Consider the following 15798-nt stretch of genomic DNA (forward strand, 5'->3'; position numbering starts at 1 on the left):
TTACTGTTTACAGCGACACTAGCGCTCCAAGTGGTGAGAAAGCAGACATTCATATGTGTCGTAAAGACAGTTTGTTTTTTATCATTTTCTATTTAATTAACGGAATAGTTGTTAAATTTTTGTGTTCTGTGCGTTAGTTAGTTACCAAGAGACATGAATTGTCGTGAAATACATGTGAAAACAGCCGAATCATACTGATTCACAGCCGAATCACACTGATTCAATGACAAAAGCTACAAGTCATTCATGGAGAAATACTTTTGAATATGTCTATATTTGCAGCTTATTCTGCTGAAAGCAAGAGTATATAAATACATTTCATGTCTGAGAAGCATACATTTCTGTCGTTGTCTGTTGTTATTATCATAGACACTTTATGGAGTCCAATGATTCGCTCTTTCTTATCCTTCAATCGACTTTATAATACACAAATATTTTTCTAAATGTAATTACTTTTGTTTTAAAAGCGAATGTGTTGAAGATTCTTGCCGTTTGTGACTCAGATATAGCGTCAATTACGGAACTGGGTTTCTCCTGTGTTGGTAAGCAGTTATATCGCTTTTGACCATTTATCACCATGTCTGTGTGGTTTTCCCTAAAGTTACAGCAGTGGTCGGTTTTTTGATACGATAGATAGTGTTGGTATTACATTCGATATAGGTTTCCTACGGTCCACATTCACTGATTTCGCTGAAAGTGTTGCGAATGAAACTCTACTTTGTTTGCTAGATATACACCATCTTTCCGTAAAGGGTCAGTGTTCTGGTGTTTACTACCAGTTTTTTGTTATTAAGGGAAAACGATGTTATTCAGTAAATGTCTGTAGGTTACAAGATAATCGTAAATAAACTGTACTGTAATGCACTGTTTCGTAACTCCCAGGATCCTTAGGAGACCACATAATCACGAATAAGGTGTAATTTCTTAGTTAGTGTCAATTTTTATGGCACTACACATTCTCCCTATTGTAAATACTGTGTTTCAAATCTATATAAACGTTAGTATTCGCATTCATACGATATCGCATTCAAAGTATCGCTTGCTGGCCGCTTGGGGCGCTTCTATCGCTCTGGATAACAAAAACGAAAAGGAGTGTCGCGATTGTTTTGTTATACTGCAGTGTACGCCAACAACGCACCAGTACATGATATAGTGATTAGGACGGGCAGAAGCTTCCAGTGAGGTCGAACTCGAAGAACGAGGTAGCAGACTACTTCTCTGTTTAGAACAGAAAATCGCAAGAGAATTGGAGCCTCTGGGGATAGTGATAAAAGTGAAAAATTAGTTACAGATCAATTTTCAACATCCTGCACGACTCTTGGTAAGTGCCAAAGGTCGCCTCCCGAAGGGTACCAGAAATGCTCACACCTACTCAGAATCTAGAGAACTCCTTCCGACGACTGCTGGCTGAATTACGATGACACCGAGACAATGGAGCAAAGCGAGCAGTGGAAGCATGCGGCCTCACCAACGTCGAAAAAGGCGAAGACCCAACCACCAAAGTGCAAGGTAACGCCGTTCTCGGGACTGTTACAGTCAGGCGCGAACAGATTTTGCTCGTAAAGGGCAAATCGCCACAGGAGCATCCTCCGAAAATTTCCTGTTCCCTACGGGGGAAAATTTCCTGTTCCCTACGAGGTTGATTATAGTGAGTCCTCAAACCATCGGAATGCATGATTTCGGTGGGCGCCCTCGAACCCCACCATCAGGGTGACTGACTTCGGTGTGTGTTTCCATCCAATCACCACTGGATGCTACACGGCTGCCAGCGGAATACAAACCACAACCATTGTAATAAGATAAAATGCCAATGGAGTCACAGTGACAGGTGTTCCTACCAAGGATACTGACAGAGCGTGGTGCCGCAGTGGTTAGCACATTGGACTCGCATTGGGAGGACGACGAATCAAACCCGCGTCCAGCCATCCTGATTTAAGTTTCCCTAAATCGCTTCAGTCATATGCCGGGATGGTTCCTTTGAAAGAACATGGCCGTCTTCCTTCCCAATACTTCCCTAATCCAATGAGTCCGATGACCTCACTATTTGGTCCCCTCTTCCAAATCAACCAACCAACCAAGGATATTCAACGAAACCAAGTACCACAATGGTGAGAGACAAGGGGACTCACCAAAATTAAGCATCGCAATGGTTAAAGGCGAGGGGACTCGCCGAAACCAAGCATCTTGATGGGAACAGAAAACTATTACATCCATGTCGTTGTTCCTGGATCACACTAAACACAGTGACAGGTGTTCCTGCCAAGGATACTGACTGAACGAGGTGGCGCAGTGGTTAGCACACTGGTCTTGCTTTCGGGAGGACGATGGTTCAAACCCATGATCTGCCAACCTGATTTAGGTTTTCCTTGGTGTCCCTAAATCGCTTTAGTCATATGCCGGGATGGTTCCTTTGAAAGGGTACGGCCGCCTTCCTTCCCTATCCTTCCCTAATCCGACGAGACCTAAGACCTCACTGTTTGGTCCCCTCCTCCAAATCAAAATACCAAGGCTACTCATCGAAATCAGGCACCTCAATGACGAGAGACCAGGGTACTCACCAAAATCAATCACCCCATGGTAAGAGGCAAGAGGATTCACTGAAATCAAGCATCCCGTTGGGAGCAGGAAACTATTACACCCATGTCGTTGCTCTCAGATAACGCTATACACGGTTTCTAACCAGGCATTGAAACGGCTAACCGTATTGTGCTCAAATTTATAACACTCACGTAACAATAAATGAAGGTGTGACAAAGTCACATAGGAGGTTAGCGACCATTCCCGTAATAATGCGTCGATTTGTCGTTAAGCTGGCTGGGTCTCATAAAAGTCATACAGCAGGTGAAGATTGACTTTATTGTCATAAAGCAAAGGGATTCTGAATTATTTTCATCTTCAAGTGCAAAGTTAGCACAAGGATAAAGAGTCCCAGCAGAGAAATTACATACAATACATATACGTGTTCTCGTGTCCACTGTCAGCGAAGTTGTGAAATGGAAGCTATAAATCCAAATACCGTGCAGAGCGGCAAGGAATAGAAGACAAAGTTATCGGGAATACGGGCTAGTTGGTAGGAAAGAGAAAAAATAATCCGCAGTTCCGCAATGAATTTCAACAAGTAATATACTGTTCAGAAGAATTAAGAGAAAATGTGTACCAACATCCAGTATGTTACATCTATTTTGATACTGGCGGACTGGCGGTATCTGTGGTTTTATTGCATGGCTTGAGATCTTCGATTTCAGTGTAGGCAACAATTAAAATCATTCGCCATCTATTGGCTAGTGTAATACATATGTGCACTCCCTTCAAGTGTTATGCATATTTATGCGATCGGGGGTGCTCAGCAGCAGCCAGGCTACATGTACATTTAACAATTAAGCGTCAGCAAGGAGCATTAGTGATGAAATCATAAGAGGCAATGTTGTGCAACCTTAGCAGGGCCAAGATCCGACTATTTGGGAGTAGGACCTTACAATCTGAGACAGTGTTCCGAGGCAAACTTCCGTCGCAATGTCCGCAAACGTGACGTCAGATCCGCCTAGCAACAGCGATCTGAACGCACATTGGCTGAAAGTTTGGATATATCTATATGTAGGAAACGAGAGAAGTGTCCTTATTGGCTGAAGGAGAAAGGTGGGGTGGACTCTCCTGTCCTTCGGGAACCACGCAAAACGCGCGGTCGAGTAACCGGGGCGGCTCTAAAAGAACGGTCGCGAGTGCATATTTCAGATGTTAAGCAAGATATAAAGCGAAGTTATTAGTTATAATAACGCCACGTGTCGTGGGCAGTGTCTATCATTATGTAAAGTCAGAAAACGGTGTTAATGTGCGTAAAGGGTCGAATATAACGGCGTAGTCCAGAGCCGACTATTGCAAATGCCGATTCTGTGACGTGTGTGACAAAGCAATTTCTGTTTTAAAACAAGTATGGTACAAACATTGTTGACAATTAACAACTGGCATCCCTAAACACCCCACCTCAGCAGGATCACCACCTACCTGGAACCTGGCGACTGAGCGCTACTACTGTGCTACGAGGGACTTACCGAAGCAGCAAGACACCAGGTTAGTGATAGCGCCCAGAGAAGTACTTCCTTCTCGCTACAGTGCCAATGAGGTTGTTGTACTAGGTTTTGCATGCAGTCAGGTGAACCCTCACGAGAAAATTAGTACCCGTAAGAAGAAGAGATGGGGCCCCTCCACGCCCGCACCAACGTGGTGACCAAACCAAAAGTTCTACTGTCACCTCCGTAAAACATGTTAGTTATCTAGTAAGTGGATCACAGGATGCTGGGCTGTGATGTTGTCCGTGCGTCTGGGTAAGACTACGCATTAACACGGTCCATCAGGTGATAGATAGTGGACGAAACGCGAGTGAGGGTAGCGATTTGAAGAGCAGAGGGAAAAAAGTGCCATGGCTCGTGCCGCCGGAAAAAAACCTCTGCGACAGTGGGATGGGTAGTAAGAGCAGTAGTGGCTTACTAGCTGCGATAGCTCATGCAAGGTTGGATTTGTTAGTATGGGTATCATGCATCATTACCGTGACAAGCGATGGCGATGTGTCCCAGTGACTGCAGCTGCTACATTCCTGGAACAATCAAGATCGTTATACAGTAGTGGGAGATCGGCCATAGATCGTCTCACTGTGTGGGGGATGTGTGGAACTTGTTTGCATGCAGTGTAAGGTACGGCTTCCCTGTGTGGTGCCAGTTATTCGGCAGTGTATTTCAGCTGGATATCCAGTAATGGCGTCTGATTAACAGGGGCTCGCCTGTGCCGTTATGTTTGCGTATGCTTGGCCATAGATGTTATGTCCTTGCAAGTATGTCTTTTGGTCTTTTATGTTTCCATCTATGGTTGTGGTCGTAGTTCCCCAGATTCAGAATAAACGGGTTCTGCGAATGTCTGGAGTTTCTGTATAGTCTTGTGGTGAGTTTGTGGATTACCTCCGTGAGAGTCTCAAGTCGGTATTCCCGGTGAAGGTCCGCGATGCGTGTGTATCGTGGAGCATTGCTTATGATTTTGAGTACTTTGTTTTGTATGAGCTGCAGACGGCGCAGGCGTGTAGGCGCAGCGTATCCCCAGACAGGAGCTGCGTACGTCATCAGGGGTCGGATAAGTGTCATGTACGTGGACCTCGACACCCTTCTGTTCAGTGTGCTACGCCTGTTGAGCATAGGATAGAGCTGTTTGAGCCTCGCGCTAGCTCGGTTGGTCATGTGTTGTATGTGGTCCCCCCCAGAGTAATTTCCGGTCCAGCTAGACACCGAGGTATTTGACTTTCTCGCGGAAACGTATTGGACGTGCATGTAGGGTTATTGGTCTGCAGTAGCGGTGTTTGCGCAGTTGCTTCGGTCTTCTAGTGAACAGAACGGCTTCGCACTTGTCGACGTTTACTCTAACACGCCATTTCTCCAACCAAGGCTCGGCCACTCTGAGTGCAGTCTGTAGGCGTGTGCCCCAGTGTTTTCTAGTGAGGTATACAGGTGGCACACGCAGTGCAAGTTCCAAGGGCGCTCTGTTTGATACAAAAAAGATGGACATCCGGTCGCGTTACTACAAATGCCGACACGTCTCCATGTGTCAGCTATAGGTTGTGGATACGCTACAGGGAGACATGTCAGTACACAAGGCGAGTTGGACACATAACAACCCCACATGAAGAGCGATTTATGGTCATCTCAGCATTACGATGATTACCGCCAGAGCACCGCAAGACGATATCAGCAGGGCAACTGGAACCGTTGTGTCTGATCACACTATAACGAACAGGTTACGAGAAAGGACCTTACGACAAAGACGTCCTTTTCGAGAGCCCCGATTGAAACTACATCTTGCAACTCACCTTCAGTTCTAGCGTTCCCACGTCAAATGGCAACTTCGTGACTGGCAAAAGTGTTATTCCCAGACGACATGACATATCCTCTGACGCAACGTGATGGTCATGTTCGTGTGCGGGGAGACCCGTTGTGAGCGCTACCTATCAAATGTTGTCCAGGAAACCGACAACTTCCAAGGTTCTGGGATGTTGCGGCGAGGCTTTGGTACTGATAGCCACACAGATCTTGTCCATGATCGCCTTACCGCCAGGCAGTACATAGAACAGATCCTGTTGGACCATGAGGTGGCTGCTACATACGGTGGTGTCCCTGAATTCCTTCTAATGCCAGTGCCTACCTGACGGGCGTCACCGGTGGTATCTTAAAGTAATGCAATAGCTACCGGCGAGTCCCGACCTAAACACATTGTGCATATGTGAGACATCCTTGACAGATGTGACTGCGGTCGTTCTGTTCCACCACAGACTCTCCAAGAACTCTCGTGGGCTCTCACTGAAAAATGGAAAAGGGTACCACAGGGTGACGTCCGTCAGACAGTTATAAACGGTCACGTTATTGAAGCTGTCAAAGTCCAATGAAAAGCATCCAGGATGACGGGGTGAATGATCGTTTCCACATTGTTTTAGACACCTGTCCGACATTTCAGTTCCTTTCATATAAATAATGGTAGATATAATGATGTTTTGTCGTGCATTTAATTTGTGAAAGATAAAGGTGTAATTTGGTAACGAAGCCAGTCCTCAATTATTACTCAACGGAATATGTTCCGCTAATTCTTTTCAGCAATGTAGCAAAAGGACTGTAAATGACTCTGTTGTCGGGGTATCTGCAACTGTGGTAGTACGTTTTGCAGTATGGACTTCGCAGACAGCTGTATTTTGAGCCAATTTTATTAGGGCACTATCGGTTTCACGGCTTCTGGTCACATCTTCGGGTGCACATAAACTTTAAAGTAAGGTAAATAGAAGGCCCAACCTTCTTAGTTCATACTATCATGTCCGTAGGCCGGATAATTAATGAATAAAATGTTGTTTACCTATTTTAATGTCTATATGCGGCCCGCCCGGTTGGCCATGCGGTCTAACGCACGGCTTTCCGGGCGGGAAGGAGCGCCTGGTCCCCGGCACGAATCCACCCGACGAATTTGTGTCGAGGTCCGGTAAACCGGCCAGTCTGTGGATGGTTTTTGGTCTGTTTTCCATCTGCCTTGGCGAATGCGGGCTGGTTCCCCTTATTCCGCCTCAGTTATACTACGTCGGCGATTGCTGCACAAACAGCTTCTCCACGTACACGTACACCACCATTACTCTACCACGCAAACATAGGGGTTACACTCGTCTGGTGTGAGACGTTCCCTGGGGGGTCCGCCGGGGGCCGAACCGCACAATAACCCTGGGGTCGGTGTGGGGCAGCGGAGGGGTCAAGTGGACTGCGGTAGTCGTCGTGGGGTTGTGGACCACTGTGGTTGCGGCAGGGACGGAGCCTCTCCGTCGTTTCTAGGTCCCCGGTTAACATACAATACAATACAATGTCTATATGTCGATGTTTTTCCTCCTGAAACTTTTTAATCATTGACTGCCTGCTCTATGGACAGTATGGTTTTCACTAACATAGTTGGGCCTTCTATATTCTTCGTCAAGTTGTTCAGCGCGTTTTAATGTTTATATGCATCTCCTGAAGTGGCTAAAAGCCACGAAGCCAGTAGCGCCTTACTAAAATTAGTTCAAAATACAACTGTTTGCTGAGTTCTCGCTACAGAGAAAGAGCAAAAAGACTGTTCAAGAATCGCAAGAGGAGTTCGCGGACTTGGAAGGGGTATGGAGACACGGGGATACCAACTGGATTACATCAGCGTGAGACAGAGATTTTGAAATTAGATACTGGATTGTAAGTGCTACCCACGAGCTCACATAGGCTCATACCACAATTTACTAACAGTTGGCTGAAGATTAAGAGAGTAGTCAGGAAGAATCAGTGTGGAAAGAAGTGGGGTATGCAATTACTAAGGAATGGTGATGTGCATTTGAAATTCTCTAATGTTGAAGATACTGTCATAACGAATGCTGAAGAGCACGGAAATCTCTAAAAAAAGGACCATCACAGAAATTGGACAGACAAATATAAGTACAAGGTAGGTAAATGGGAAGAAACTTTGAATAACAGAAGAAATCAATCAATCGACGAATTTTGTACAGCGGACGCGCAGGTGGGTCGTTCTGCAATTTTCGGCAGAAGGCGTTTTAGTATGGCGCCATCTATCTGCAAATCATATAGCATGTGTGATTTCCGCGCCTGCGCATTCTTCTCGCGCTTGTTCTATATACAGGGCGTTGACGTGCGGATACCGTCACTCGTACCTAGCCACCAGCAAGGTCGAGCTACCTGAAGGCGTCTGACAGTTGCTCTGAGGAAATCGGGACACGTTCATAGTATTTGTTGACCCAGTAAGAGCGTTCTACAATGGAAAACGATGCAAGGTATTCGAAATTATCAGGTCAACAGTCTACTGATAGCACAATATGTAAACCGAAGACAGACGAATGTAAAAAAGATTAGTGAGAAAACTACCAACAAAACTGAGGAACATGTATTGGACGAAATGAAGAAATTATGTGATCTTGAAAGCAACATAACCCACGACGCACGCAGCAATGAGAATATGAAAAATTGGCCATTTGCGAGGACTCGCACACTGAGGGTTCAAAAATGGTTCAAATGGCTCTGAGAACTATGGTACTTAACTTCTGAGGTCATCAGTCCCCTAGAACTTAGAACTACTTAAACCTAACTAAAGTAAGGACATCACACACATCCATGCCCGAGGCAGGATTCGAACCTGCGACCGTAGCGGTCGCGCGGCTCCAGACTGTAGCGCGTAGAACCACTCGGCCACTCCAGCCGGCAACTATGTATATAGACAGTGATTCTTGAGTTTCTCGCGGCGTATTTGATAATCAAAATATCCACGGGTGCACTGCCGGTCTACAGCGTCCAACGGGTACAATATTTCGGCGATCATACATGTCGCCATCACCAGGTGAACTGACGGACTGAGCTCCTGTGAACGTGCCGGTACGGTGATCCCTACGCTATGGCTGCTCAGGGGGAACTGGGTTCGGTCGCGGCGGCGGCAGATTTAAATACCCTCCGCCCACGGCGCACTCCCTCCGCCGTCCGCGCCCCGCGCCACGGTGGCGCGGTGGAACAGATTGCGACGGCGTCTGAGATGACGTCGGTGTGATGGCTCTGTCCGTCGTGGTCGTCACAACTGTACGTTTGCTGGATTTACTCTTGAATAACCCAACCGCTGGTTCCCAAGCCTTGCTAAAATTATAGCCACAGTCACGGTTTATGAGGTCGTCATTGGTGCAGCTCGACTTCCGCCTGAATCAGCTGAGGAAATACGTCGTGAAACTTGTCGTGCGTTGACGAAATCCAAGCCGATGAAGTCAAATATCACCAGTAAAGAGAGGGCGGCCATTCGTGATCTGAGGGAGCGTTCTGAAATTGTTGTCTTACCGGCTGACAAAGGCAATGCTACAGTTGTTGTCTCTCATAAGGACTACACTGATAAGATGCAGAGCCTGCTAAATGGCGATTCCTACCGGAAGATCAGCGTTGACCCTCAAAGAAGGTGGAGAACAAGACGAGATCGCTTCTCAAGGACGCAGATTTACCGGAGGGTGACGCTAAGAAATTGTTACCCCAAGGTCCGGTACCGCCTAGACTATATGGACTCCCGAAGGTTCACAAAGAGGGGGTACCATTACGCCCCATTGTCAGCAACATCAGGGCACCTACATATTTGTTGGCCAAATACCTGACGGGAATATTAAGTCCTTATGTGGGTAAATGCCCTCATCACATCCGTAATTCCGTGGATTTTGTTAAACGCCTTGATAGCTTCAGATTGGATGAATCAGATATCATGGTGAGTTTTGACGTCGTTTCCTTGTTTACGAGGGTACCCCTGCGAGAGTCACTAGAATTGATTAGTCAGAAGTTTGATGAGAAGACCACTGAACTTTTTAGGCATGTCATGACTTCTACGTATTTTCTTTTTAATGGAGAATACTACGAACAAACGGAGGGAGTCGCCATGAGTAGCCCACTCTCACCGGTGGTAGCGAATTTGTACATGGAGAACTTCGAGGAGGAAGCCCTGTCGTCATCCGAATGGAAACCTACTTGCTTTTTCCGTTACGTGGACGACACGTTCGTCATCTGGCCACATGGTATGGATAAACTCCTTGACTTCCTTACACATATAAACTCCATACACCCCAACATCCAATTCACTATGGAGACTGAAACGGAGAGTAAATTACCTTTCCTTGACGTCTTGGTCAAGAAAAGGGCTGACGGCACCCTAGGTCATGGGGTGCATCGAAAGACAACGCACACTGATCTGTATTTGCACGCAGACAGCTGCCACCACCCTTCACAGAGGAATGGGGCAGTTAAAACTCTAGTACATAGGGCGCGCACTATCTCTGACGCAGAGAGTCTACCCCAGGAATTGGAACATCTGAGAACTGTATTTCGAACAAATGGGTACTCAGAGTGGCAGATTCAACGTGCTCTCCGCCCAACCACTACTGCACAACCTGTGGAGATGGATGAAATCACGAGGGAGGAGGTAGGCACTGCGTTTATTCCATATACAGGCGCACTCTCGGGGAAAATCGCCCGCATTTTGAAGAAACACCAGGTCGGAACTGTGTTTTGTCCTGCGAATAAAAGTCGTGCACTGGTGGGGAGCGCCAAAGATGACCTCGGTTTGAGGAAGGTCGGCGTGTACCAGATTCCGTGTCAATGTGGCAAGTCGTATATTGGTCAGACGATGCGTACCGTCGAGGATCGATGCCGTGAACACCAGAGGCACACTCGACTGATGTATCCGAGCAAGTCGGCGGTCGCTGAACATTGTTTGTCGGAAAATCACGCTATGGAGTATGAACGCACGAGGATTTTGGTACAGACGTCGAGATACTGGGACAGCGTTGTTAGAGAGGCCATCGAAATTCGCACCAATGACGACCTCATAAACCGTGACTGTGGCTTGGGAACCAGCGATTGGGTTAATCAAGAGTAAATCCAGCAAACGTACAGTTGTGACGACCACGGCGGACAGAGCCATCACACCGACGTCATCTCAGACGCCGTCGCAATCTTTTCCATCGCGGCGCGGGGCGCGGACGGTGAAGGGAGTGCGCCGCGGGCGGAGGGTATTTAAATCTGCCGCCGCCGCGACCGAACCCAACGCACGCACGCGCTCGGTCGCTGAGATGTGCAGCCGCGAGAAGGACGTGCCTGCGCTTGCTAGCGACGCGAAGGGTGTGGCAGATCGCCGTCCGGCCGCGCTTGCGCCGTCGGCGGCCCCATCTGGGCCCCCACTTACGACGACCAATACTATGGCTATGGATTTGATGGACACAGCTCCGGAAACCTTGAAGACAGCGCTGTCTGCTCCGCTCCCCGATTCTGAAGATGAGAGCTCCACCGCCCCTCAGCCACGCGGACGAAGCGGGAAACAGAAGAGGAGGGCAACAGCCGCGACGTCCGCTGTTCGCAGCTCGCCGATCGAGAAGAGGGCCAAGCAAGATTTCGCCCCTGACGCCGATGGTTTTGTCCCGGCCCGGCGAACTGCAAGACGCATGCAGTCTTCGACGACGCTTCCAACTGCCGTCGCCAACTCATTCGACGCGCTCGCTGACGCGCCGGACCAGCTGCCGCGCGATCCTGCACCGAAGAAAGACTCCCATCTTCCGCCGGTGGTCCTCCAGTTTCGGCCGCCCTATGGGGAACTGCAGAAGTTGTTGCGCAGCTGGACAACGGCCGTGTACACCGTGAAGCCTGCCGGGCGTGACTTGTACAGGGTCACACTCCGCACTGCTGACGATTATCGCCGGGTCACTCAGGAGGCGTTTGAGCGTGGTATCCCATTCTATACCCACGCTTCCGCACCTGTCAAGGTCTCGAAGATTGTAATCCGCGACCTCCTGTTCAACATGGAAGCCGATCACCTGCATCGTGAAGTCGCTGATCTGGGCTTCTACATCCGGGCAGTCGTGGAGATGAAGTCGCCTAAATCACGCGATGATATGCCGCTCTTCCTGGTCGTCTGCTCCTACACCGTGGAGAACCGCAAACTCTACGAATTGACGCGGGTCGCCGACGTTCCGGTTCAGATCGAAGATCTTCGCTCCCGGAGAGGCCCTGTGCAGTGCTTTCGCTGCCAGGGGATCAATCACGTCGCGCGCCACTGCTCTATGCCGGACAGATGTGTTAAATGCGCCGGCACCCACGCAGGACGTGCGTGCCCCCGTCCGCCCACCGAGAAGCCGACATGTGCACTCTGTGGCGGTGCTCACGTGGCCAGTTATCGTGGGTGTGAGGTGTGGAAGCGTGCCATCGCTCGCCAACGTGGCCAAACGCCAGCGCCACGGCCGAAGCAGCCAGCAACGAGACGGCGCGGCGTCTCTTTCGCGGCGGCAACGTCAGGGGAGCCCTCCGTCGTCCCGACTGCGTCGGCTGCTCCTGCTCCTGCCGCATCCGAGGCCGTGCCGACACCTGCGGCTCCTGCGCCTCCACCACAGCTGCTAGTGGCGGACCCGGGTACTGCCTCGCCCGGGACGTCGGCCGGACCGCGCCCCGCCAACCGCCGGCGCGGGGGTCACCGCCCCGTGGGTGCCCAGCGCTCAGCACCGTCAGTCGAGCAGCCCCAGGTGGACTCTCACAGCGAAGCAGCCCCGCCTCCCCCTTCCAGCGACGGGGCCGCGCCGGCTGCCTCCACCGCTGACCTGGCCAACCTCGTCGCGCAGCTCACTGCCCTGGTGACCAGTGCTACGAAGTTGATCGAAGTCCTGTCGCAGCAACTCACCGCTGCAGTGCCGATGGCCTCTCCGGCCCCGACCGCTGTCAACCCTCACCAGTTGCACCGTGGGCAGCGTTAGAGGGCTCACGGTCGTCGCGTGGAATGCCAACGGCGTCCGCACTCCAGCTGGCGAACTTCGCCAATTTCTTCGAGATGAAGCCGTCGACGTCTGCCTTATCAACGAAACCCACCTGAAGCCTGGGGTCGACGTCAGGGCGGCCAACTACTCCAGCTATCGCACAGATCGACTGACGGCGGGTGGTGGGACAGCCGTTTACGTCCGCAATGGCATTCGTCATCACGTGATACAACTTCCGCCACTGGCAACGCTGGAGGCCACTGGTGTCGTCGTTCACACCTCGGTGGGCGCCATCACGTTCGTCGCTGCCTATCGACCGCCGTCTCGTCCACTGGACCCTGCTGACATCGATGCTCTGCTCTCCTTGAGGGGGCAGGTGTTCGTCGCTGGGGACTTCAATAGTAAACGTGTCTCCTGGAACTCCAGGATCACCAATCCCGCTGGCCGCTGCCTGCTCCGGGTAGCGGAACGTCACCATACGCTTGTGGTGGGCTGTACGGCCCACCAATCTTCCCTGCCCGTGGCCTCCCGGATATAATCGACATCGCGGTCGTCAAGGGCATCCCTCATCAGATCACCGCCACGACGAGGACGGCACTGTCTTCTGATCATGTCCCAGTGGTTTTTGATATCGACCTAGACGCCCTCCAACAGCCCAGGAGGGGCATCTCACTTGCTGGCATCGACTGGGACAGGTTTCAAGCAGCCGTGACGGACTCACTCGCCGCCGCGCCGCCCCCTGAGGACGCTGGAGCGGACGCAGCACTTCTGCACTTCGCGGCAACCACGATCGACGCTGCCACCATGGCAACGCCGCCCCGACCTCGCACTCCGCCTGACTACTCCCGACAGCTACCGCCGGACATCCTTGCGGTCATCACTGAGAAGAACAGGGTCTACCGGGAGTGGCAGAGGACAAGAACTGCCGACACCAAGCGCCTCCTCAACAGGATGCGTCGGGACATCCGGGCTGCCATTGACAACCATCGCAATCGCGACTGGAATGTCGCCACCCTCTGTCTTGACGACGGCACAGCCTGGCAGAGCCGGCCGGTGTGGCCGTGCGGTTAAAGGCGCTTCAGTCTGGAACCGCGTGACCGCTACGGTCGCAGGTTCGAATCCTGCCTCGGGCATGGATGTGTGTGATGTCCTTAGGTTAGTTAGGTTTAATTAGTTCTAAGTTCTAGGCGACTGATGACCTCAGAAGTTAAGTCGCATAGTGCTCAGAGCCATTTGAACAGCCTGGCAGACGACGCAGCGTTTCCTACGCCGCACACAACGTATCCCTCCGCTGCTGGTCCATGGTCAGGCTGTCTGCGAACCAGCTGCGAAGGCTGATGCCCTCGCAGACGTCTTTGAGGCTGCGTTTACGCCGATCGAAGACCCGACCGACGCTGTCCACGACGACCCGGTTGCTGACCGGCTCCCACGCTACTTGTAGGCACGCGACGACGATGACGTCATTGAAGAGACGACAGCGGAGGAGGTGTCGTCCATCCTGCGTGCCCTGAACCCCAGGAAAGTTGCGGGCCCAGACGAAGTTTCCAACGTCCTACTCCAGAAGTTGCCGCCGGTGGCTGTCACTCATCTCGCCGACGTCTTTAATGTAATCTTCCGGTCCTGCAGTTTTCCTCAGTCCTGGAAGCATGTAGAGATCGTGGCGATTCCGAAGATGGGGAAGGATCTGCGTCAGCCCGCGAACTACAGACCTATTAGTTTACTGTCGGCCGTCTCCAAGGTCTTTGAAAGGGCGTACATCAGGTGGCTGCAGCGCCACGTTGACGAGGAAGGCCTCCTGCCCGAAGAGCAGTTCGGCTTTCGCAAGGGCCACTCGTCAGTTCACCAACTCCTTCGGCTAGTGGAAGATGCGTTCGTCGCCCTCGAGCAGCGCGAGTTCTTCGGCGCGGTGTTCCTGGACGTGTCGCGTTCTTTCGACAGTGTGTGGCACCGCGGCCTCTTATTCAAACTTTTTGAACTTGGGGTCCTGACGTCGCACGTCCGTCTCATCCGTTCCTATCTTGCCGATAGGACCTTCCATGTGCGGGCCGCGCATGGCTTGTCCTCCGTCCGCCGCATCAACGCCGGTGTGCCACAGGGCTCGGTCTTGGGGCCACTCCTGTACTCGCTGTACACTTCTGATGCGCCGAAGATCGATCGTGTGCGGCTCGCCCTGTACGCGGATGACACGGCTCTATATACGAGGAGCCTCAATGCCGCCGTCATGCGCCGCCGTCTGCAGCTCGCCGTTGACACCCTGGCAGCCTGGGCCGTCAAGTGGCGTCTACAATTCAATGGGGCCAAGACGAAGTTCCTGATCGTCACCAGGCGACTCGTTCCTGCAGGTCTGCAACCGCTCACCGTCGGTGGCAACCCTGTCCCGTGGCGTCCAACGGCGCATTACCTCGGCGTCACCATCGACCGCCGCCTCACGTGGCTTCCGCACATCCGCGAAGTGAAGACCAAAGTGCGGAACAGGCTCCGCATCCTGTACCCGGTGCTGAACTCCGGCTCCCAACTACCACCGCGGCTGGGCATCACTCTCTACAAGGCGCTGCTCCGCCCTGTACTCCAATACGCCGCCGTCGTCTGGGGGAACGCCGCCGACACGAACCTGAAGAAGTTGGAGACACTGCAGAATCGCATCCTTCGGCTGGCCTTACACCTGCCTTACGATTTCCCCACCGCTCATCTTCACAACATCGCAGAAGTACCTCTGCTCCGTGACCTCTTCCAGGCGACCGTCCGCACCTTTTACGAACGTGCTGACCGGTCACACAACGCCCAAATCCGGACGCTGGGCCGCAAACTGCGTCGCAGAGTCACCACCCGCTGGCCACCCCTGCTCGCAGCATAGCTAGCACTGCAGAACTGTGCTGAGGAGACACCCAAGAAGACAATCTACATGTGAAGACGCATTACATCGGCATGCATGGGAGGCAAAGCAATAACTGCTGCGAACTCCATCACACATCGGAGGACAAGTATCTCCGTGCAGATCC

The sequence above is a fragment of the Schistocerca nitens genome, chromosome 8, assembly GCF_023898315.1.
Source record: "Schistocerca nitens isolate TAMUIC-IGC-003100 chromosome 8, iqSchNite1.1, whole genome shotgun sequence".
In the NCBI taxonomy this organism is placed as follows: domain Eukaryota; kingdom Metazoa; phylum Arthropoda; class Insecta; order Orthoptera; family Acrididae; genus Schistocerca; species Schistocerca nitens.